We start from the raw sequence: 23,498 nt of genomic DNA, 5'->3' as shown, positions 1-23,498 counted from the left end.
AATACCAGGATAGTTATGAAGTCTTAAAATACTTGGGAATTGCAAAAGGCCAAATAGTATCTTTACTTTGGAGAAATCTGACAATAACATTATGAGTAATGGGACAAACTGATATTCTATGCCTCCTGATATTATCTACTAAGAGGAACACAGCATCATTTCTGTGTATAGCCCTCCAAAGTGCATAACTTAAATCTAGTCAGAGGAAACCTCACACAAAACCAGACTGAGAGATAATCTATAAGATATCTGACCTGTACTATTTAAAGATTTTGATGCCATGATACACAAAGAAAGACTGAGGAACTGTTCCAAATTAAAGAAGACTAAAGATACATGACAACTGAATACAATGCATGATCCAAGATCTTTTCCTAGAAAGGATATTTTGGGGAAAATTAGATATATTTAGATAGATGGATAAAGGATGAATGGATGAATGGATAGGTGGGTGGATGGACAGACAGCTAGCCAGCTAGATAGACAAATAGACAAAATGATAAAGCAAATGTAGAAACCACTGATATTTGAAGAATATGAGTTCAGGGTACATGGGGATATTCTGTACTCCTCTGGGTGATTTTCTGTAATCCTGAAATTACACAAAAAAAGAAGTTAACAATGCAAATGTCCTGTTTGAGAGGACACATGATGTGGCTGCTCAGCCCATAGAGGCAAAGCCTGCAGGCTAAGGTGTCTGTGAACCCCCAGCAGAACCGCAGACATGTGCCACACGCTGAGGAGAATGCTGTGATACCGGAAGTGAGTTTTCTAGTTGTTTAGCAAATTTCTTCTTATTCAGACCAGTGTAGTCCTTTTTGGAAAGCTACTTTGCAGTGTATGTGTTAATTATTTTCTCAGAGAAATATTTGCAGCCAGGCTAATATCTGTTCCTTCAGGCCCCAAGGCTTTGCAACTCTCTGCTCTCTGACTATAGGGCAGTCAAAGGCCCAGGAATATAGATGCTATTAAAAATCAAATAAGCAGTCACACAGTTAACACATATAGTGCGTGCCATGTGTTGGACATTATTTTAAGCACCTTATATATAAGAGTTAATTGACTTCCCACCACAATCCTGTGAAGTTGCTGCTATTATGAGAGCCCTCATTTTACAGATGGAGAAACTAAGACACAGACAAGGTGAACAACTCGCTCAACTGTTAGTAGGTAGAGAAGCTAGAATTTGAAAGGAGGCAGGGTAGTTCCAGAGTCCAGGCTCCCTTCACCACTGTACAATTCTGCCTCTCGTGGGTGTCTGAGCAATGAAACTCTTCTCTCCAGATTTTTCTTATAGAACAAGCTGAGGTGTCCAAGACCAGAGTTAGATAAGAGTCTGAGGGGTGGCATGTTATAGTAGGGCAGAAGTGAGTTGCCTTTGTTGCGTGGGGATTGGAGCTGGAGCCCCAAGGAGATGTCAGAGGGTAGGAGCAAGCAAGCAGAGGAGTGCAGCAGAACCAAATCACAGGGCCAGAAGAGAGCTGGAGGATTCGGGCCAGGGCTTGGCTGCCACAACAGCAGAGGGACAGGAAGCAATGCCCAGCCTAATGGGTGACTGATTAATGCAGAAGCAGAGAGATCAACCTGGGAACCCGAGAGCTGGCAGGGCTTCAGAGCTGATACACATATAGCACTCAGCGTGTGTTTCCGTGGAAAAGCCTCGTTTGTCTGAGTGTCTTATAAGGCTCCGACCTCCTCTTCCTGGGGGATACTCACCTTTCCCAAGAACGAGTTCTCTGAATCTCATCCTTGTCACTAAGGAGAACAAATATTGGCCAACAAGCTTTGTACCGGGCATTTAACATAATTATTTAATTCAGTTTCGTATGAGTGTATCTGGTAGAGAACTCTCTACTGTGTGCATAAATAGAGTTAGTGATTATTTAGGGTGTGCATTCAACTGTAGGTTCTGTGAAACTTGGAGTATAGATTGGACTTTTATGTAATTATATTTGAATACAATAATTTCAATCAGATGAAAGATTCACTCTAAGGTGCAGCACAACTATGGATACTTAAAAAAAAAAAATCACAGAATTTTTGAAGTAGAAACACTATCATTGAACCAACATAGGGATTTCTGCATACGGTAAGAAAGAACAACCTCGATAAACAATGAAGGCCAGGTCACGCATAATTATGTATGTAACCTCTTTCCATCACCATGACTGTTGAAAGAAAGGTAGTAATTTAATTTCTGCTTCCTGTGGTCATTATGAGAATTAGATTTAAGAGAAGCCTATAAAGCACGTGTCAATCCCAGCCGCGAAGGAAGTCCTGAATGCAGGGTACCTGCTCTGCTCATTTCCCCAAGACAGAAATGAAGCTAGGAGGATTTAAGTAATGTTTTGAAAGCTAGAGAGATAATAAATGGTAGATCCAGGATTCCAACCCAGGTCTCTAGACTCTAAAAACTCTCTAAATAGTTTAAAAAATACTTTTATGGTTGTAAAAAAATCAAGAGAAGAAAAATATTTCGTAGCATGTGACAATTATATGAAATTCAAATTTCAGTAACTGCAAGTAAAAGTTTTACTGGAACACAGCCATGCCCATTTGCTCATATATTGTCCATGGCTGCATTCATGCTACAACAGCAGAGGTGGGTGGTTAAGACAGAAATCACATGGCCCGAAAAGCCTAAAATGTTTAATGTCTGTCCATTTCCAAGAAAAGTCGGTTGACCCCTAATCTAGACCTTAGCACCCTGGACTCTCCATTATGCCCAAGTGCTGGTGCATCCAGATTGCTTGTGACTTTGCCAAAGCTTCAGCCTTTTGGGGGGAATTATTAAATTGCAGTGCAAGTTGCACGGAAGTGCTCCCTGCTGGCTTACATAGGAGAGTTTTGAAGGTACCAGATGGGAACAGATTCCTTTCTTTCATCTTAACAGAAATCTCATTCTCTTTCATGTTGAAAAGGCTTTTTAATTAATTAGGACATGAAGGGAGAGAGTGCAATCCAGGCCACTGGGCTGGGCTGAGCGGCAGCTGATGCTGCCAGCAGCCCCTGCTCCTGTCGCGCAGGCTCCCCGCGGCCCGCCCTGGTTGATGGGGCTGCGGGGCTCCCCGGCGGTTGAACGCGCACGTTGTGGCGTCAGGGACCTGTGCTCGCTCTGTGCTCCTCCACTTGCTAACGCTATGGCGCTCGGCGAATTACTTGGCCCCTTTTCAGGCTCCACAGTTATCACAGATCTAAATCGGGTGTAATGAGAGTATCTATAGCTCAGGTCATTTGCCGAATTAAGTGAGAAAATACATGTGAGGGTTTTTTGTTGTTGTGTGTTTGTTTTGCAACGACTCGGCTGAGTGATCATGCAGCAAATAGTAATTATTACGATTATTTTTTCTGCCTACTGTCGGCAAGGAAGGAGCTGAGTCTCTGATCTTAGTGAAATGCCCTGCAACGTGTTTTTAAAACCTGTTTGGTTTTTTTAAGCAATACAAGTACACAAAACAAAATTCAAGTAGTACAAATAATAAAAACAAGTGTTCTCACAAAAACAGTGTGTCCTAGAATGTTCAAGGCAACACTATTCACAATAGCTCTAAAATGGAAATTACCTAAGTGCCCATCAGTAGTAGAAGGAATTGTGGTTCATTCATGTAATGGAACACCCTTCAGTAAAGAGAGGGAACAGTCTACAGCTGTGTGTAACAATGTCGACCAGTCATAGGACTCTAAGATTCCACCTAGATACTAAAATCAGACGATGCTCCTCTTTCCCTCAGGGATTATCCATGGGGGAAGCGAGGGGTGATGACTAGAAGTTGGTGGGAGGGGCTGGGGGGTCAAATCTCTGCTTCTAGGTTTAGGTGCTGGTTACACAGGTATATTCAGTTCATAAAAACTCACTAGCTGATATTTGTAATTTGTGCACAGGATCAAACTTCATATTTCAGTATAAAGAATAAAAACTAAAAATAAGAAAGGCAGCCACCTCTTACTCTTGACTGCACTCACTCAGTCTCCTCCCTAGAAGCAGCCCCTGTCACCATCAAAAAGAATATCCAGAGATAGCCACTGTATGTATAAGAATCTGTCCGCATGGGTATATTGTGTGCATTTCGTTCTTCTCTTATCTCTTGAGAGGAAATTTTGTTTTATTATATACAATCTTTTTTTTAGAGCAGTTTTAAGGTCACCTCAAAATCAAGTGGAAGTACAGTGAGTTCCCATATCCCCCCTGCCCCTGCATATGCAGAGCCTCCCCCATCATCAGCATTTCACACCAGAGTGGTGCATTTGTTAGACCTGATGAACCTACACTGACACATTATAGTCATCCCATCCGTGGTTTAGGTTAGAGTTCATTCTTGGTGGTGTACATCCTCAAAGTTTGGACAAATGTATAATGACATGTAACCATCATTATAGTATGCAGAGTATTTTCACTGCTCTAAAAATCCTCTGAGAGCAAGTCTGGATATGCCTAAGCCCCATGTCCAAGATCCTTTCCTGTGTCACCTACCCTCTGCCGGGCAGGAGGTTCCCAACACTTCAGTTAGGGTTCTTCCTCCAGTTGCTGCCCCCATTTCAGCTCACCAAACCCAAAGAGGTCTCCATTGTAAACAAATCTAATGGACAAGTAATTCTAGAGCTAATGGCTAAAGCCACTTACTCTTTAAACTGCATTTCCATTTTAATGGGGGCATCCACCCTTGGCCCAGGAGGGACTCCAATGGAGCAATTACGGGCAGGGTGGAATGCAGAGAAGACCAGAATGAACTGGCAGCTTGCCCAGGTTCACACAGCAAGGTGGTGGAGGGGCTGTGAATTCTGTGAACTCCCAATTCACAGTCCCACACTGCCACCCTGCCTGAGGCTGCCTCTCGTTTGGTTGTGCTGGGGACGTCCTGTCCCCGTCTCCTGCTGTGTTAGTGCCTGTAGCCCAACCTAAGAGTGAAGAGGTGATGTGAGACCTAAACAGTCCTCCCTCACTGCCAGAATTTAGCATGAAGATTAGTAGCATGCGAGGAGGCTTGATCAATAGATATTATAATATGCCTAGAGCAGTAACATTCCCTTCTATTACTAAGCTAACAGTCCCAGTAAAGAGCTGCCTGGAGTCTGACAGTTTTATTTTTCCTGGTTTTTCAGACTGAAATCAGGGTCTGACTGATGTCCATATGAAAGCATAGAAGGTACATGACTGGCAGAGGCCCAATTCCTTTTTCTCTGAATTGGAGGCCCTTGCTCCACGAGCTTGCAAGAGCCCTGGCTCGTACACATAGATTATATTTTCTGCCTGAGAGCCTTTCTGAACATAACCAGGCAGTAAACACGCTTAGAGCCACAGTGAGCCTCATTTGTGATGTGGTTCCCATGGAAAGAAAGCAGTAAAGCAGCGGTATCCAGATCCTTTCCCTCCATCCCCTCTTCACCCCCTCTCACCTGTCACCCCAGCTAAGGGATCCTCAAATCTGAGCATTCATTATAGTTTTGTTCGTAGTTGTACAAGAAAAATAACATTCTTCATCTTCTAAAACTGAAATTCACTGCTAGTATGAACCCCTACTCTGCTGGTTGTGAAAAACTTAATTGTAGCCAATTCAGTGTCTACTCTTCCCCTGTCTCTGTCTAGGAAATTTATGCAGTACCAAGTTGAGGCAGGGCAGGGACATGGGCCAAGGATCATGATTAACTTTTCCTGCCTATGATGAAAAATGCTGCGATATAAACAGTATAGTAAGAACAGGAGGGACCCCATCTTAAGGCTAAGATTCCATTTTAAAATGCAGAGAGTTGAGAAGTAAGATTCCTGATATATTCTCTGGTAATCAGACAATAGCCCAATAGCCTATCTTAAGGCAGGCAGGCAGTCTTAACTGGTATGTCCCTACTACTTGAGGGTAACCACTATCTTGAAGAAGAACAGGATAAATAAATTCCTTGTGTTAGGTTTATTTAGCAGAATTAGCTGGAGGATTGATAATAAAGGAAAGGAGACATGGTGTCTCTCACCAGAGATAAGCACCTTGAGACCACAAATCAAGTCTATGCCCAACAACCCCCCTCTGCCCTTTGCCCCATTCTTAAAAGCCGTAAAAGACAGAATTCCCAAACTCTCAGCGTGCCTCTTCTCTGAGGATGCCCCCACTTTCCCTTCTTCAAGTGCATTATTTCAAATAAAGCTGCTAAGAGCTCAGATTTGGACCTGCATCTTTCCATTGACTGGGTGACTGAGATGGAACTACCCCTGTGCGAGCTGCTCTTAGTAGCCTGCCTGAAAATCTCCTTTCTTTGGAAAGTTCTCAGACCATAATCTCACTCCATCCTGTGCTCCATGGCTCCCCCAAATCCTGGGGTGGTAGGGGCTAGTCCCCATGTCATGCTGATCTAAGTAGACCCAGGATGCCACATGACCCTGGCTTCTGGAGTTGGCAAGGGAATCTGCCCTAGGCCGAGAACTTTCCCTCTTGCCCTCGGCACTTTCCTGTTCCTTGCTGCCTACAAGGCAGCTGCCATTCCCTGCTGCTCTTGCTTTAATGCATTCCTACTTTACCTACACACCTCTGACCTGCTCAATAATTCTTTCTCCTTCAGAGTCAAGAACCCTCCCCCGCCCAGGTTGAGGTTTCTCCTAGTGCTTCACCTAGTGCACAGGAGCAGGGAGAGACCTCTGCAAACGCTGCTGCCCAGCAACAAAGTCATGTATGTGTCTAGTCCCTGGTGTCATCTCTTATTCTCATTGGCAGCTACTGAGATGTCCCCACTCTCTTCTTGCCTTTGGTCATCAGCAGATCAAAGTGATGCTCCCTTGTCCAATATCTAAAGGGCCTCTTTACACCACCAGTTCTCTCTAATCTTGGTTGCTCAGAATACATCCCTCTGTCCCTGTACTGGGATGTGGGATACAGAGATTGTATGTGGCTATTTGAGGCTTTCTGTCTAGACTCCCACATAGACAATTGTTCTCACTTTCAATGCTGGGTGGAGGGGGAATCCAGTGCCTCACTCGCTCCCTGAACTAGCTCTTGAGAAAGCAGGTCACAGAGCCCCTTGTTCTCGAATTTTTCTCACTTGGCACTTTCCATATCTTCTCTGTGTGGGTCCCATAGTGGCTCGGGGCTCACAGTTTCCTTCTCAGCGATGCCCTGATGCCCAAGCTCTTGTCTCCTGCCCGTGCTCTCCTCGCTCTTTCCCATTTCTGCATTCAGCTAGCCTGGCTTTCATCTTTTCTTCTAAATCACTTGAAACTCAAAAGCCAAAAAATAGATATTTTGCTTTCCTGTTCCTTAAATAAATGTTTTCTGTGGCAGTAAAACCTTCATGATATAGTTGTCCAAATGGCAGATTATTTATATGGTGATAGGAATGCTAAAGAGGAGAGGGGTAGATACATTGTTTAAGAAGCAAAACATTATACAGCTACATTACATTTTTTTAAATTGCTTGCAGTCCTTCTCAACAAGTTCCAGAGAAAATTAAGCCTTATGGAAAATGATTGGAGTTTTCATTTTCTCAATATTCCCAAGGTTGGCACCTTCCCAAAGGGCAATTTCCAAGGGTAGTTTTAGATGCAGAGGAGAGAAATAATTCACTAAACCAATGGATAGTTCAGGGAGGCAATTCTCAGAGTGTGACCTGCGGGCCTCTAAAGGTGCCTGAGATCCTTGATATATCAGGTCAAAACTATTTTCATAATAATACTAAGACTTTATTTGCCTTTTCTTACTTTCATTCTCTCATGAGTGTACTATGGCCTTCAGAAAACTGTATACACAGAAATCAGGTGGACATAATTTCATATGTTGAGAAAATCAGATAAACAGTATTATATAACATTTAAAAAACTATTAAAAGGAATAAACTGGGGGGTTCTAAACTTGATGAAATTAAAAAGTGAGTCTCTAATTGACCAGCCATATTAAAACAAGAACAGATTAGAACTTAACAGGAATGAAGAAAAATTGTGTAATAATTAAAATTAGTATCTCAGTAAACATATTAACTAGAATATTGGACCAGATGAAAAGGGAATTAGTAAACTTGAAGACAGGTCTGAAGAAGTCACCCTGAAGGCAATAGAGACAGAAAGGCAGATCAAGGAGATGGTAAGAGACTCAGTGAATAGAATGAGAAAGTCCAGCAAAAATATCACTGGAATTCCAGAAACAGATGGTAAAGAGAATGGAAAAGAGGCACTATTCAAAGAGATAGTGGCTATGACTTTTCTTTAATTGAAGGATGACAGTCTTCAGATACGAGAAAACTGACAAAGAAAGGTTTTAAGTATCCCATACAATATTCAGGCAATGTCACAGTTTTATGAGGAGGAGATGGTTTCACAATAGTAGATGCATTTCAAATCACAAACCAAATGGAGTGTTTGTCATCAAAAGAAAGCCTAGGGGATTAGGGCTTCTCCGTGGGAAATGAGTTTCAAACACAAACAAGTCATGGGTGGAGAGACTTTATCTGAGTCCAAAGCCAACACGAGGGAGGTCTTGCCATCTAAATTCACTTTGACAGTTTAATAAACATCTGTTGAACCCCTGCCAGGTGCCAGGCGGCTCACCCAGCCCCAGGGCTTCTTCCCATCTCATCTGTTCTCCCTGACCCTACTATCCCGAAGCCTACTAACCCTTTGTAGCAAGTGGTCACACTGGACACAGGGCTAGCATATGAATACCTGAGCTAAGGAAAGAAAAAGAAGAAGCACCTAAAACAAAATACACAAAATGTTAAATTTTAAAAAAGTACATTAGGCAAATATTTACTAAAAGATTTTGTAGCTATAAGATAAAATCTTTAAAGCTAAAAACATTTCTAGAGATAAAATTACTGAATATTGATTAAAAATTCAATTCACAAAGGATATGTAGCAATTCTGAACCTGTTCAGATAAATTACAAAAAAAAATAGAACGACAGGGAGAAATAAACAAGTCCATCACCATAACTGCAGATTTTAGCAAAATTGTTTACTTATTTTAGATCAAGAAGATAAAAAATCACTCAGGACAGAGGAAATCTGAATCACATAGAAAACAACTTAGACATGATGTAAATTTATAAATAATGCTTCTCAAATCTGCAGAATACATATTTTTAAAGATACATGGTGCATTATAAAATTGTTATGCGTTAGATCATGTGTCAAGTTTCATCCAATTAAAAAAAAGCCTAATATATTACAAGAAATTAAGTTCAAAAACAAGAGCAGATATAACTAGACAAGCTTGGTACTTTTGAAATTTAACACACTTCTAAATAACAATTTGTCAAGAAGGAAATCGTAATAGAAATAACAGACTAATTAATCATAATGAGATAGTAATGAAAATATCTATCAGTGCTTGGGAGATGAAATTAAAGCATCTTTGAGACATGCTTCTGGTCCCTAAACACTTATCGTAGAAAATAAGAAAATGTGGAAATAAATGATCTAAGTCTCTAACTTAAGAAGCTAGGATGGGGTGGGGGTAACGCTACATAGAAAAACTGCAAAAAGCAATTAATTATGAATATGTTTTAATGGACAATGTATAAAGAAGTAATTTATGACAATAACAACAGAAGAGAATGGAGCTGTAAAGGAACAGTTTTTGTACACTGTTGAAATCAAGCTGGTATTAATTCAAACCTGATTATACAGACTATAGCAGTTATAAAGGTAAGATATTAATTTTAATACCCAAGGTAATCACTAACAGAAAAAAAAACTAAACTAAAAAAATACAGATAAAAGAAATAAGAACTATATTTTTAGAAAAAATAAATTATTCACAGAGGAGGCAGTAATAGAATTCAGGGACAAAAAACTATAAACAGAAAACAAATAGAAAATGGCAGAACTAAGTTTTTCCTTGTCTAAGTATTTAAATATAAATGGATTAAACACTTCAATTAAAAGACAGAGAATTGATAAAAATCATTGTCCAACTATATAGTATTTAAAAGAGATTCACTTTATATTCAAATACACAAAAAGAATGAAATTAAAAGGTTGGAAAAATAATATTCCACGCAAATAGTCCCCAAAAGAGAGGCTGATGTAGCATTAGTTCATTCATTCAATAAATACGTTTAAAATGAACACTATGTGCTAGATGGTCCTCTAGGTGTAGTGAATAAAATAGATAAAAACCTTCCTCTCATGGAGTCGGTATTCCAGTGGTGGGATATAGACAGTCAACATAACATGTGTTAGACTGAGGAAACTTGAGTTCAAAAGAGAACTCCCGGATAGAGATAAAACTTCGGGGATCATCAGGATAGAGATGTTTAAAAGCCATGAGACAGGCTGATGTCACCTGTCTAGTCTAGGTTTACTCTAGAGATAGAAATGAGTTATTGGCACATAGATGATACGTAAAGTCATACTGGTGCACGAGATCATTAAGGAGATGAGTGTGGCTGGAGTAGAGTCAGTAAAGGTCTCTGGACCAAGCTCTGGGACCCACAACACTCAGAGATCAGGGCGCAGATGGGGAACAAGGAAAGGAGACAGGGAAGGAGAAACCAGTGGGGTGGGAGAAAAACCAGAATAGGCTTTCTAGAAAGCGAATTTGTAAAGTTTTTCAGAGGAGGGAGTAATCAGTGTGTCAAATTCTGCTGACAGATCACTAAAGATGAATGAGATCTGAACATTGGTTATGCTTTCTGAAAATATGGCTGCTAGAGAAAACTAGAGAGTTGAATGAGAAGAATCATATTTTATCATCACCAAAAACAACAGTTGTTTACATTCTTTTTTCTCTCTAAGGCTTTACTTGTTTATATAGCTGGAGTTCATTGTGCATATGTAATTTTCTAGCTTACTTTTCATTTATTTTATGAGTTTTTTCTAATTTCAAATTTATTATTAACATTATTTTTAATGGTACATTGTATCTTTGATGGAATGTAGCATATGTTATTTAACTGTTCTTTCAATGTTGTCCATTCAAGTTTACAATATTCTGCTGTCATAAACAGCCTTGTGATGAACATCTTTTTGCATAGAGCTATATCAGCAGTTTTAGATGATTTCCTTAGGGCAGACTATCAAAACCTTAACTCCTTTTTCAAAGAAATGAATATTTTTAAAGCTCCATTTCAGGCTTTTGCAATTAATTCAATAAAGATTACTTTTCATAGCCCCATTCTGTTTTCCCTGGTTCTGAGTTACGAGCTCTCACTTTTTCATTTCTCATATTGTAATAATCACTCAATCTATATTTTGGAGGGAAGAAGGAAGGCTGGTGTGGCGTTCATGGGGAACCTATGTAAAAGGACCCAAATATGTATTCATCCATTCATTCATTCCCTTATCAAAGTCAGCAAAACAGAGAAGAGGAACAGGGCTCTGGGATAAGAAGCAAGAGCAATGGCCTTGTTATGAATGGCATGAGTTGGTCTTTGTTTAGCTTTTACCTCCAGGGTGGTTTTCTCTCTGAAACCTCCAGGGCCTCCCCATGAAGGGTGGTCACCTCTGCCTCCACGTAAGGTTCTGTCTAGAGGCCAGGGAGGGAACACAGCAATGCCTGGGGTTCACATGACCCTGGTGAGATTCAGGGGAATGGAAAAATCATAAACCCACTGACATTTTATTGGGCACCTGTTGTTTTTGCTTATCGTACATACATTTCTTCTCCTGATGATGGTAGCTCAATAATCCTTCCCCGAAAGAGGTGTTTATGTAGGTGGCATTGACTCCATTTGCCTTACTTAGGTGGAGTCATGACACAAACCGGGCCAACCAGAACAACTCATCCCATGGCCACAGTGATTTGTCACCAGCTCTAATAATAACGAAAGCTTAGTGCTCCCGGGGTCCCTTGTGAAGAGATCCTGCCTAAGAGAAACACCATCTCAGAGAAAAATACAAGCATTACGTGGGAGAGAAAGTAGCAAGAGAAAAACTGCTAAGCCCAGTGGGAGATGACAGAGAACACACTTGTAGGTGGACATGGGCTTTTCAAGAAGACTGACTAATAATGGCTATAAAATATCTTGGCCATTTAGACTAATTTGCTGAGACTGTTGTCTGTGAAGACACTTCACTTCAGTCTTAAAGAAATGATAACTCTAATCTCAGATAAAAGTAAAGTCCTCATAAGGAAATGTTGCCATTTCAATATCTACATCTCCTTTGAGAACAGGCATCTATCATAAAACCAGTTTTTCTTGTGACTTTGGAGGGGATATCATTTTCCCAACACTAACAAAGAACTGTTTTTCAAATAATAGAGGCTTTCTTTGTTGATTGCCACTCTGAGATTATAGGTTTGTAGGGCAAGTGAGGTTTGAAGAGAATATCTGCTGTAGTATGCACTTTCAGCTTTGAGGACGTTCTTCATATTTTCCATCTTACTAAGTGCCACCCTATCCTCCAAGCTGTCTAAGACCTACACCTGAAAGTTAAATGCTTCCTGTTCTTCCATTTCTGTCAGTCAGTCATCGGTGCTTTTCTAGTATACCAGCATCTACTGCTATCCCTTGGTCCAGCATTCTCAACTCTCATCACCTGGGGAACTTAAAAAAATATTGATGTCACAGCGACACCCCCAGAGATTCTGCTATGATTGTTCTGGAATAGTATTCAGGAATCGGTAGTTTTACAAACACCTTGACTGACCCTAATATCCAGCCAGAGTTGAGGACCAATGGATTTGAGGCTAATCTGAGATCTTAATTATCTCTTCGGAATTATAAAATGTCTCCTAAGTTGTCACCTTGACTCGTCTAGTCTGGTTCCTTACCAATCTGCCCTCCACACCACTTACAGAGGAATCTTTCAGGGAAATCAGTTTCCAGGGGAGCCTACCTGATTCTGCTACTCTCTTGATTGACCCTTCCATGACCCTAACCCCTATGCATGGCTGGGACTCAACCACCCGGTGGGCTTTCCATCTTCCGTCCCCTCCATATCAACTCCCATGCCTTTCCTGTTCCTGTTTGTCCTAGAGCAGTAGCAGTCTTCAGTATTCATAAGAGAAATACCTCAAGGCAGTTGTGAAACTCCATTTTCTTGAATGTCAGTTAATTTGCTTTCATACAATGCAGTATATTATAACTGAAAACTTCGTGAATGCTATGACTCTATAAATGCAGAGCTAAGGCAATTTCAATGGCAATCACAGTGTATTTTATCATGAAAAAAATCTCCATGCAATATTGCATTGAGTCTTTACAGTGACACTAACCAAGAATGATGAATGATGTTATCATTCCTGTAGAGTACATCTGTACAGAAGTTGATTAAGTAGCCCTCTCCTCACAAAGGCCTATTATCTAAATTCTGCAAAGAAAAAAATTTCCTAGAATTTCCAACCAACTTTTATTTTTCAGCATATGCTGTTAAAGCCTAATGGTACCCGTGCTGTGCATGAGTTCCTGTAACGAGTCAGACACCTGTTAACACACTAAGTTAGCCACCTTTGTATCTGTCATTTATTTTATCTCAACTGGATGAGCAATTTTTGAATTGGTTCACGCAATCGTTAAAACATGAAGCACCTTTACTTCTTTCTAAATGCTGGGCTTGTTATCATTCACACTTTTAACAAATAGATGAGTTAATATTTCTCTTCTTTGTCATTTATCCAGAGCTTCTCATTTCTGTCCAAGAACTATCAATCTCTTGCTCTTTATGGCCACCAATAGCGTTGGTAGTGAATACCCTTTTTGTGCCTACTTTTCACAAAACAACAGCCTCATTGTAAAAGTGTACACATGTATGCTGATCAATACACAAAAAGACAGTAGAGATTTTACTGCTGGGGGGTCAGCGAGCATCCCTCACTCATTTAGTGATATACTCCGCACAAATACTGAAAGCATGGATGAATCAAATCCAGCCTCAATAAAATTAAAATTAATAAAATGTCATGCACCTCTAGTATGGATACCAGAATAGTCCAAAAGCAACCCTGGGAATTCTCTGCTGAGTTGCCGGGATGATGAGTCAGTGGGACCAATAGGTTTTTCCCATGACAGGAGGTAGGGCGCCCCTGAACTCACTTCCCTTGGGTCTCAGGTTGGCTGCTGGTTCACCTAAACAACTGCTGTAAATGACTAATCTAAATCACACTCCCAGGGCTCATAAGGCCCGTTCTTGCCACCACTTCTCCCTGCCACTGATAACCTTACCCTATCCCTTGGTAAGTAAGAGAGGCGAACAACCAGGGAACCAGGCCCCTCCTCTGCAAAGTACACTCAAGCCCTGCCGCAGCCCTCCCCGGGGTAAGAGATTAGAGAAACATGCTCTTTTTACTGACCCTTTCTTTGCAGGTTTCATTAAAAACCCCATGCTACCCATAACCACTGAGAGGAATGTCACCCTGAGCCCTGTTATGATGAACTTGAAGTGTCATTTGTGAATTCTGGAAACCAAGAATTGAAAGTGTCACTTGCTTTTACTATTACAGTACTGTGACCCATGACATCCTGTGCCCTCTCTCCCCGTGCACATTCTCTTCTGCCTATTCTATTCCTTCTTCCACTGGCAAAATCACCCTCTGCTCTGTGCTGCTGAAAGGTGCTATAGACCTAGGCAGTTCTTGGTACTGGGGTGCTGCTTCCAGGACTGGCCCACCCTGGGAGCCAGAGGTTTATTTCAACTATTTATTTTTTATGTATATTTACTTTTTTGTTACATAAGAAATTATAATGGTGAAAAATTAGAAAGTACAAAAAGCAAAATAAGATCCACAGATAAATACTTTCTCGTTTTGTTGATACCATTGCAGAGTTTGTGCAATAAAAAATGCCTAATACACTGCTAATTTCTTGAAATCTACTTTCTTTTTTTAATAGGAAAGCATGGTAGCTCATTGTTATTTTTACTTTCATTTATTAAGTGGCAAAATTAAACAATTTAAAATATCTTTATTGGTGAATTTTATTTATTTTCTTCTGCCTTACCTGGTTACATATTTGTGGGTATGTTTCTATTAAGTATTTATCGTCTTCTTACTGATTTTTAGGAAGTCCTCATTTGATGACTATATTAACTTGTTATCAGCTATGCAAATACTACTTATACTGTAAATTGTTGAGTTAGTTTATAATTTAAATTTTATATTTCATATTTGTTAATCAAATTTACTAGGCATTCTTAATAATTCTGCCTTGATGTGACACTTAGAAAAACCCCTAATTTATTTTTGCAATTTTTTCCTGAAAGCAATTTCATATTTATAGTGGACTCTTTAACCTATTTTGATGCTTAGTTTAGTATAGTTCCCTCCTTTCTTCCCTTCCTCTTCTCCTACCACCAGCAAATATTTTTTGAATTTCCATTCTGTTCAGTCAGTCAAAGTTTTATTTTGGCATTGGGGAAACAGCAATGAGGAAGATGCCATGGTTCCTGTCTTCATAGAGTTAACATTCTAATGAGAAAAACAGACAATAACACAAAAGCCAAATAAATATACATTACAATGTCATAGAGTGATGACTGCCGTAACAAAATATGAAGTGGAATAAGGAGTTCGGGCATGGGGTGGGGACGTGTTATATAATTAAGCCAAAGACGGCCCCTGCGTATTGGCTCCTAGCTTGCTTATTTCTTCACAGCACGTTGAGATCTATTAGATCCAAAGCCCACTGGCACCAAACTCAAATTTTTACATCCAATTACTTTAAATAAAGCCCAAATAAAAAGATTTTTAGCCACTGAAAGCCTGCTTGGATTGTATACCCTGAAAAACTGCCCAACACGTGCTAGCTGTTGATAATATAAACCCTGAGGCTATAAAGACCGAAAGCGGGTGTCAGCTGGAGAGCTCCCTGACCCTACCCTCCCGTCAGTGCTGCTGAATGACGTGAATTACCTAAACCCACCAGAGCCTCCGAATTGGCTGTTGCGGTGAAGCACTTCACGGGCAAACTTGCCGAAGCAGCGCCCAAGTAACGCTTGTGTGAGTTACTGCCACCTTGTGGTGATATCTTTTCCACGGATGAGCTCCTACATCCTTCTAACCCTCTATAGGGTGCTAGTTTAGTTAGGGGGGTCAATGATGCTCACACTGAGGAGGGAGACTGTTCCAGTCAGAGGGAAGAGCGAGTAAAGACAGCTGTGGGCAGCACGGAGTTAAGTATGTGCTGGACGCGTCAATCGTCTGGAGCACATGGCTTGCCACTATTTATTCAACCACCTTTCTTCCCCCCATTCATTTTCAAAAGCACTTTTCTCATATCCTCAAGTCTTATGTATATTTGATTTGTTTCTGGCCCTTCATTCTGTTCCTTCAATTTCCAATCTTAAGCCAACACAGCCTTGTTCTAAGGTCAGCAGCTACATTATACTCACAGCTTTTGCAAGTCTCTTGAAAATTATCAGGAGTATGTGTTTCCAGATGTGCTTTAAAATCATTTCTTCTGGTTTTAAAATAAAAAATTCAGTTGGAATCTTAGTCTGAATTGCATGTAACTAAAATTTTGACTCAGGGATAATTGGAGTCTTTATAATATGGTGTCTTCTGACCAGAAACATTGAATGGATTTTCAATTATTAAATATTTTTAGTGTCATTTAGTTAACTTTTGTAATTTTCTTCATATAAGTAACTACATTTGTTTTAAAATGTATTCATGTGCATTTTGTGTTTTGGTTGCTCTTGCAAATTCAATCTTTAGTTTTTTAAATATTTTCGAATAGGTTATTGCTAATGTACAGAAAAGCTAATTGCTTTTTATATTTGTTGCATTTATAATCAGCTACTAATTAACTCTCTTATTTGGTCCAGTGGGTTTTCCAAACAATCTCATGTATTCTTCTTAGTCACGTCATTTGCAAACTGCTAATTTCACTCATTCTTTTTTTCATTTTTACTTCTTTTATTATGTTGTTTTCTTACTGGATCATATTGACTAAATTCCTTAGGGAGTTTCCTTTTGAACTACAGAATCTTTGTATGTGTTCATTGATTTTCTATCAGAGATTAGTTTGTTTTTTTCAAGATGTTTCAATCTTGCAAAGTTCAGGGATACAATTCTTCTTTGGGACTGAACATATTTTAATTCTTTTATTCCCAAGGAGATGGAAATTTCAGCCAAGGTGGCTGGTCCTCCCTTACTCCCTCTCAAATGTAAGGTTAGGTGATCTCTGGACATGCCTGCACTGCCCTCGGGCAGGGTGGGATCCATGCAGAGCCTGGATCCTGAAGCTGACAAGGCTCCCCGGGAGAGGATGTTGTTCACAAAGGGTTTTACTTAGGGCTGAACCTCTGAGGAGGGAAAACGGGTGATGCTTCTTGCAAAGAGTAGGTGGGAGGGTGATCAGTTTCCTTAAGTCAGAAACTGGGTACAAAATGTAATCGAATCTAGCTTTCATTTTTCTCTTGGGAGGCAGAGGAGTAAGTTTCTCTCTTCTCTTTAATAGAAATAGGAAAAGCAAGCAGAAATGCTACCTAAACAAAGAGGGACTGAACTGAGAAATTCACAGGCATTTGTGTTCTCTGTTCCTATTTGAAGCTTCTCTGAGAAAAGGCCCACTGAGACCGTGGCCATCACAGTCTTCAGGCCTATGTGCTCCCTGGGAGACCTGAGCTCGTACAGTAGTTGTCAGGGTCTACAGCTCTCAGAAGGGTTTCTCCTGAGGGTCTTTCATAACACCAGGCTTGGGGCTGAGTTTTTTTTTTTTTGGAGATGATGTCACTCTTATTCAATACTTGGATGGATCTTGAAAAACCTTAGGAGAGCAGATAAGAGTTGAAGGAGGATTTTCTCCAGGTCCATTTGGCTCCATCAAAGTCCAGTTATTTTGAGGGACTGAACCAAGAGCACTAGTTCCACCTAGAGCTTCTTAACTTCCTCAAAGGCTGAGGCACTGCCGCATCTCTCTTTTGGGCTCTCTACTTAGCACCACCAGCCCTCTCTGCCATTGTGCACCCCACTCCCACACCCCCAGCCCAGTCTGGCCCCCCTCCAGCATGCTCCTTCACCCAGTAAAGATTGGGAGGACATGAGGATGTGATGCCAAATTCCCGTGACTGGGTTTGGTGTATTTCTTCCATAACTGGTACCCAGGATATCTTGATTGTCTGAGTTCTGGGATTGAGAATGGAGTCTTACTGGGTATCCTGTCCAGTTACTACAAAAGAAGGTTTTTTTTGTTTTTCTACTCACATTCTGGCTTCCCACCTCACCTGTTCTGAATGTGCTAAGAAAGCCTCAGTGGGTCTTTGTTTTTGGAGATGGATAGCAAGCACTCTCTTTGTCATTAGGAGTATATGTATGGATGTATGTGTATGTGTGTATATATTTTTCCCCTATATTTATATTATTTCAATAATAATTTTTTTGGCAGGACAATTAAACTCATGTAGGCTCAATTAGCTAGCTTGAAACAGCAGGTAGGGCTCTTCAGCAATGTGGTGGGATGCTCCCAATCCATGCATTTATGAATAACTCTTAGATCAAGACTTTATAAAAATGAAAATGATTTGTGAAGTTGACTGAGGCTATACTCAAATAAGAACTATGTATTATTTATTTATGTCATACATTCAGTCATCCAGCCAGCCGCTTACTTACTTGCTTGTAAGGCTGAGAGCACTGATGGGAGGAGCAAGCACGTCGGACCCTGATGACGTGTCAAAGTCCCCGGCTGCTGCCCCCTCCCAACCTAATACGTTAGCCAATCCTCTCACCGCTGTAAATCTAAGCTCTGCCTCCCCCTGCCTTCTTTAAAAACTCTCTGCCTGTCTGCTTAGGCGGGCAAATTCCCCAGCCTCTATTTCTGTAGACTGAGGAAATCTCACCCGGGTGTTTGCTTTCAAATAAATTACCTGGCCCTTTGTTGCCTCTCTCTGCCTGCTTATTTCGGCTAGAATTTATCTTACATTGCTCATTCACCAAGTCACTTAATCGTACTATTGTCTTAGCACTTGAATAAGATATATCTTGATTTTGATATAATCTATGAGCTATGTAAAAGCCGATGGGAGAATTAGATGAAAGGTACAGAGACCTCTCTCTACTGTTTTTATAACTTCCTTTGGATTTATTATTATTTCAAAGTAAGTTTAAGAAAAGTGAACAAGGTAAACACGATCCTTGCCCCCTTGGAGGTAAACATTGTAAATGAATTGTAAAAGGTGCACATATGTTTGGAGACGAGCATCAGTTTCCTTTTTTAGAAAAACAGATTTAACTTCTTTGGAGCTGGCTCACAGCTAAATTGGGAGAAATGAAGAGTTCCCACATATCAGCTGCCCCCACACATGTACAGCTTCCTTGACTGTCAATGTCCTGCACCAGAGTAGGTAGGACATTTGCTATAACCGATAAAGCTATATTGACACATCATTATCACCTAAAGTCTGTAGTTTATATTAGGGTTCACTCTTGATGTTGTACATTATTCCATGGGTTTTGACCACTATACATAATGGCATCTATCTACCATTGTAATATCTTACAGAATAGTTTCCCTGCTCTGAAAATCCCCTGTACTCTGTCTATTCGTCCCTTCCCACATCCCCAAACTCTTGGCAACCACTGATCTTTTTACTATTTCCAATTTAATTTTACAGAATTTCATAGAATACTTTTAGAATATCTTTTCCAGAATGTCATATAGTTGGAATCATACAGTATGTAGCCTTTTCAGATTGGTTTCTTTCATTGAGTAATACTTAATTTTCCTCTATGTTTTTTCATGGCTTGATACCTCATTTCCTTTTAGCACTGAGTAATATTCCATTGTATGGATGTGCCACAGTTCATTTACCCGTTCACCTGCTTAAGGACATCTTGGTGCTTCCAAGATCTGGTAATATGAATACAGCTGTTATAAAAATCCATGTGCAGGTTTTTGTGTGGACCTAAGTTTTCAACTCCTTTGGGTAAATACCAAGGAGTGAGATTGCTGGATTGTGTGGGAAGAGTATGTTTAGTTTTAAAAAAACTGCTGAACTATCTTCAAAAGTGGCTGTACCATTTTGCATTCCCAGAAATAGATGAGAGTTCCTGTTGCTTCACATCATAATCAGAATTTGGTGTTTTCAAGTGCTACAGACTTTGGCCATTCTTATCCCATCCCCACTGGGCTACTACAGCACCTGGGCTGAGGGTTCTGATAATGAGCACAGGCTCTGGGATCTGTTAACCTGGGTATAAACCAGTTCCACTGTCTATGAGGTGTGCAGCCTGGCTAAATTACTTAATCTCTCCATCCTCAGTACCCTCAATCACAGATGGAGATAAAGCCAACCCCTCCCCTTAGGTGGCTATCATCATGGAATGAACTAATCCCAGGAGAATATTTCTAGGAGTTAATGGGACATAGTAAATTCTCCAAAAGTGTTACAATGGCATGTATTGTGATGTCCTTTCTTGGCTTTAGTGTCTTGATTACTAAATTTTATGTCTTACCGTATTTTCTCTTTTTTGGAATATGTGTAATTTCAAGAATGGTTATGAAAATTGCATCTGCAGTCACATGAAAACTTGTGCTGAGAAGAGTTTCAGAGGTCCCCTCCCTTTTCTGTTCTTTTTTAAAGTGGAATTTAAATGGGTCCTCATTTGGGCGGCTTGGTAACCCTTGTTGTCTATTACCATCAGACAATTCTCCCATGGACAACAGACATTTGGGAATTTTTACTCATTTATTACTGTCCAGTAAAATAAGATATCACTGCATACTATAGTACTGTATTTTCTGTGCTTTTCATATTATGTAATGATAATAATCACTCCCATTTATTCATTACCTACGGTAATCCAGTGTGCTCAGCATTTTACATATATACATTATATCATCAATATTCATCTATTATCACCCCTATTTAATAAAAACTGGAAAATTGAGACTTAGTTAATTGACTTACCATGTTTACCCAATTGGTGAGGCATAAAGCTGGGATTTAAGCCCATACCCTATGACTCTATGCTCCTCACCAGTATTTGTATACCACCACCAAATAACCAGCTCTGGAGATTTTCAAAACATTGTTGCAAAACCGTCCCCTGAGAAGGGCTAATTTTGAGAGGGTGACTCAAAAAATTCAGCTTCCTGGGTCCCACTCCAGACCTACTGAATCAGGCTGTCTGCATTCTCTCCTTTTTCTGAACACATCTTTATCCCCATTTTACACTTGATCAGAAGAAAGAAACCTTCCAGATCCTGGGAGGAGAGAACAGATGTCAGGAAGTGGAGCTGTGTGGGTAGAATTGAAAGAGTTTATATCCAACTATGAACAAAGGCTGCCAGTTTTAGGGAAATCCTTATATAATATGCCCCCTTTCTCTAGAGTTCTCAGATCTGCTGTATAGCACTGCAGCTCTACTGTTCAGAGGCTTTCCTTTGGCTGGATATCTATACCATTTTTCCAGATCTAGTTATAAGAGGTGATGGAAAGAAAATCAACATTAATTACACTTCTGGAGAAACCAGTTAGTAATTCAAATGTGGGTAACTTTGAGGGTAAAGATCAAAGTGAAAGTATCTTACCAAGAAAGGTCTTTCTTGATAACAGCATGTTCTTTAAAATAAAAGCTTAATTCCTCAGTGTGGGAGTTGGATGGGTTTTGTTTCAACCAAATGATTATGTTTTCTCTCTCACATCTGTAGAAATTGGGTTACCTTCCTCATGTGATTATTGTAAAGATAAAGTGATATACATTCATAATAACATCTAGCAAACTTTGAGCAGAAGTTCATTTTATTATGATTATCATTATTATTGTTATAAACTGTAAGTGGTAAGAAATGCTGAATAGATCAAGTGAAAAAGAAGTCTCTTGGTAAAGAATTTCAATGAAGATTTGAAATGGCAATTCCAATGACCTATTCCTACTTCAAATGTCTGCTGAAGATAGATAATTGCAGACATTTTGTTTTGTGCCATTTAGAAATTTGTGCCCCTTTTGTCCTGAATATAAAGGATGCTTTGTTCAGACCCTCAGGCCTTTGGAGTCCTCAGGGAGAACGTGTCAGCACGATGAATCTTCCTGTTCTGACAGGAGCTCCCATCTGGTATTTATGAGCAGGTCCTTGGGGGAAGGACATTTCAGTCCCAGTGAAGGTCACAGTGATTATTACTAGGCAATGGGACATCACTCTGCTATTGTAAGTCACTGGGGTCAAATATGTTCCTATTTCGTAGAAACAGAAACCGTGTTGTGCTTGGCTGATGCAGGATTCCCAGGAGCTCTCCATTCAGGAGTAAATGAGGCACTCACCTGAGAAGAACCCCTTTCTGCAAAGCAGCTGTGGGTGGCACTGTATGGGGCGGAATCCGGGATGGCTGGATGCACTCTCCCTTAACGTGATCAGAGGTTCCAGAGGGAATGGATGTGCTTTCTCCGTTTGAAAATGTTAATTCAGATTTGGTGAGTGGGTTTGCAATTCTGCTGGGAAAGGCTACTGTGAGACAGGTCAAACAACGCTCTTCTGGTTCAAATGGCCTTCCCCTCCTCTCCACCTGGTCGATTCTTTTGTCTCTTAGAACTCAGAGGAGATGTGCTTTCTTCCTGCACTGTGGTTATCTGCAGCTTCACTCACATACCTATCTGACCAGTCTCCAGACTCATCACTTCCTTGTCTTTGGATCCATTCACGTCTGCCCATTTCCCTCCCTTCCTGTTCCCTCTGTCCAGCCTTGGGCTGTCACATGATTTGCCTTAATTCCCATGTCTCTCATACTGACCCTGCAATCCTGCCTCTACCTGTGGAAATCTATGTCACAGCTTCGTTTAAATTTCTTACATGTAACTTTCAGAAAAATTTGAAAATCCCGATGAGGCAAAAACAAACCAAAAGAAAGCATAAAATAACAAGCATGCAAAATCTTCCCATCCAGATATAGCGACATGTAACTGCAGAGATTTCAAGGCCTTATTTTCTATTTACATGCATATTTTTTTTCCAAAGGAGAATTAAACTGTTAACATTGGGTTTTAATTTGCTTTTTTTTTTTTTTTTACATAACACACCACAGCTTATTACCCTATAAACAGATTTTATCTCACTGTTCTATTGCATTTCATTATAGGTATAAATTATTGTTTACATAACCAATGCCACCACTGTTTTATTCTTATTCTGATTTTTTTTCATTGTATAACTAACATCGTAAATTATATCCTTGTTTAGAAAGCATTACACCCATCTTAAATAATTCCTTGGGAAATTTTTTACTAATAGAATTTATGAATTAAGGATATATACATATATATGTATTTATTTTCTCATAGAGTATCTTATATATATTTTTTCAATTTACCACCACATGTACCAATTATTTATGCCTTTCTATATTAATAATTTCAGGGCTTCCATATGATGACATCTTCAATCTTAGACCTCTAATTCTGCTCCAACTCTGTTGGTTGTGGGACACCTTTATTTTTCAACATTTGATATTAATGCCACAGTTTGTAAACCACTGCATATTTGCATAGGTCATTTTGTTACCTTCACAAAGTTACAAAAGGTAATTTGGCAGCCTATCAAATACCTGGGCCACAAACCATCCCCTTAAGACTATAGATGTTTTTTCACAGATGTTCTGATGTTTGGTCTTGTCAAGAAATCTAAAGGCACTGTGGGTTTTGTAACTCA

At 39.9% G+C, this 23,498-nt stretch overlaps 1 protein-coding gene and 1 long non-coding RNA gene across 3 annotated transcripts in view; one reads left to right on the top strand and one right to left on the bottom strand.

Moving 5' to 3' along the window:
• Positions 1–22,802, top strand: part of LOC118918562 (uncharacterized) — a 43,516-nt gene extending 20,714 nt beyond the window's left edge. The window contains exon 4 of the long non-coding RNA XR_008998527.1: positions 22,048–22,802. This is a non-coding gene — a long non-coding RNA (uncharacterized LOC118918562). The remainder of the gene's footprint in view (positions 1–22,047) is intronic.
• Positions 1–23,498, bottom strand: part of NPSR1 (neuropeptide S receptor 1) — a 110,164-nt gene that overhangs the window by 44,168 nt on the left and 42,498 nt on the right. The window lies entirely within an intron of this gene.

Source organism: Manis pentadactyla, chromosome 7 (assembly GCF_030020395.1).
Source record: "Manis pentadactyla isolate mManPen7 chromosome 7, mManPen7.hap1, whole genome shotgun sequence".
Lineage (NCBI taxonomy): Eukaryota > Metazoa > Chordata > Mammalia > Pholidota > Manidae > Manis > Manis pentadactyla.
The sequence above is the reverse complement of the archived record's forward strand: the minus strand, read 5'-3'. Positions and strand labels throughout refer to the sequence as shown.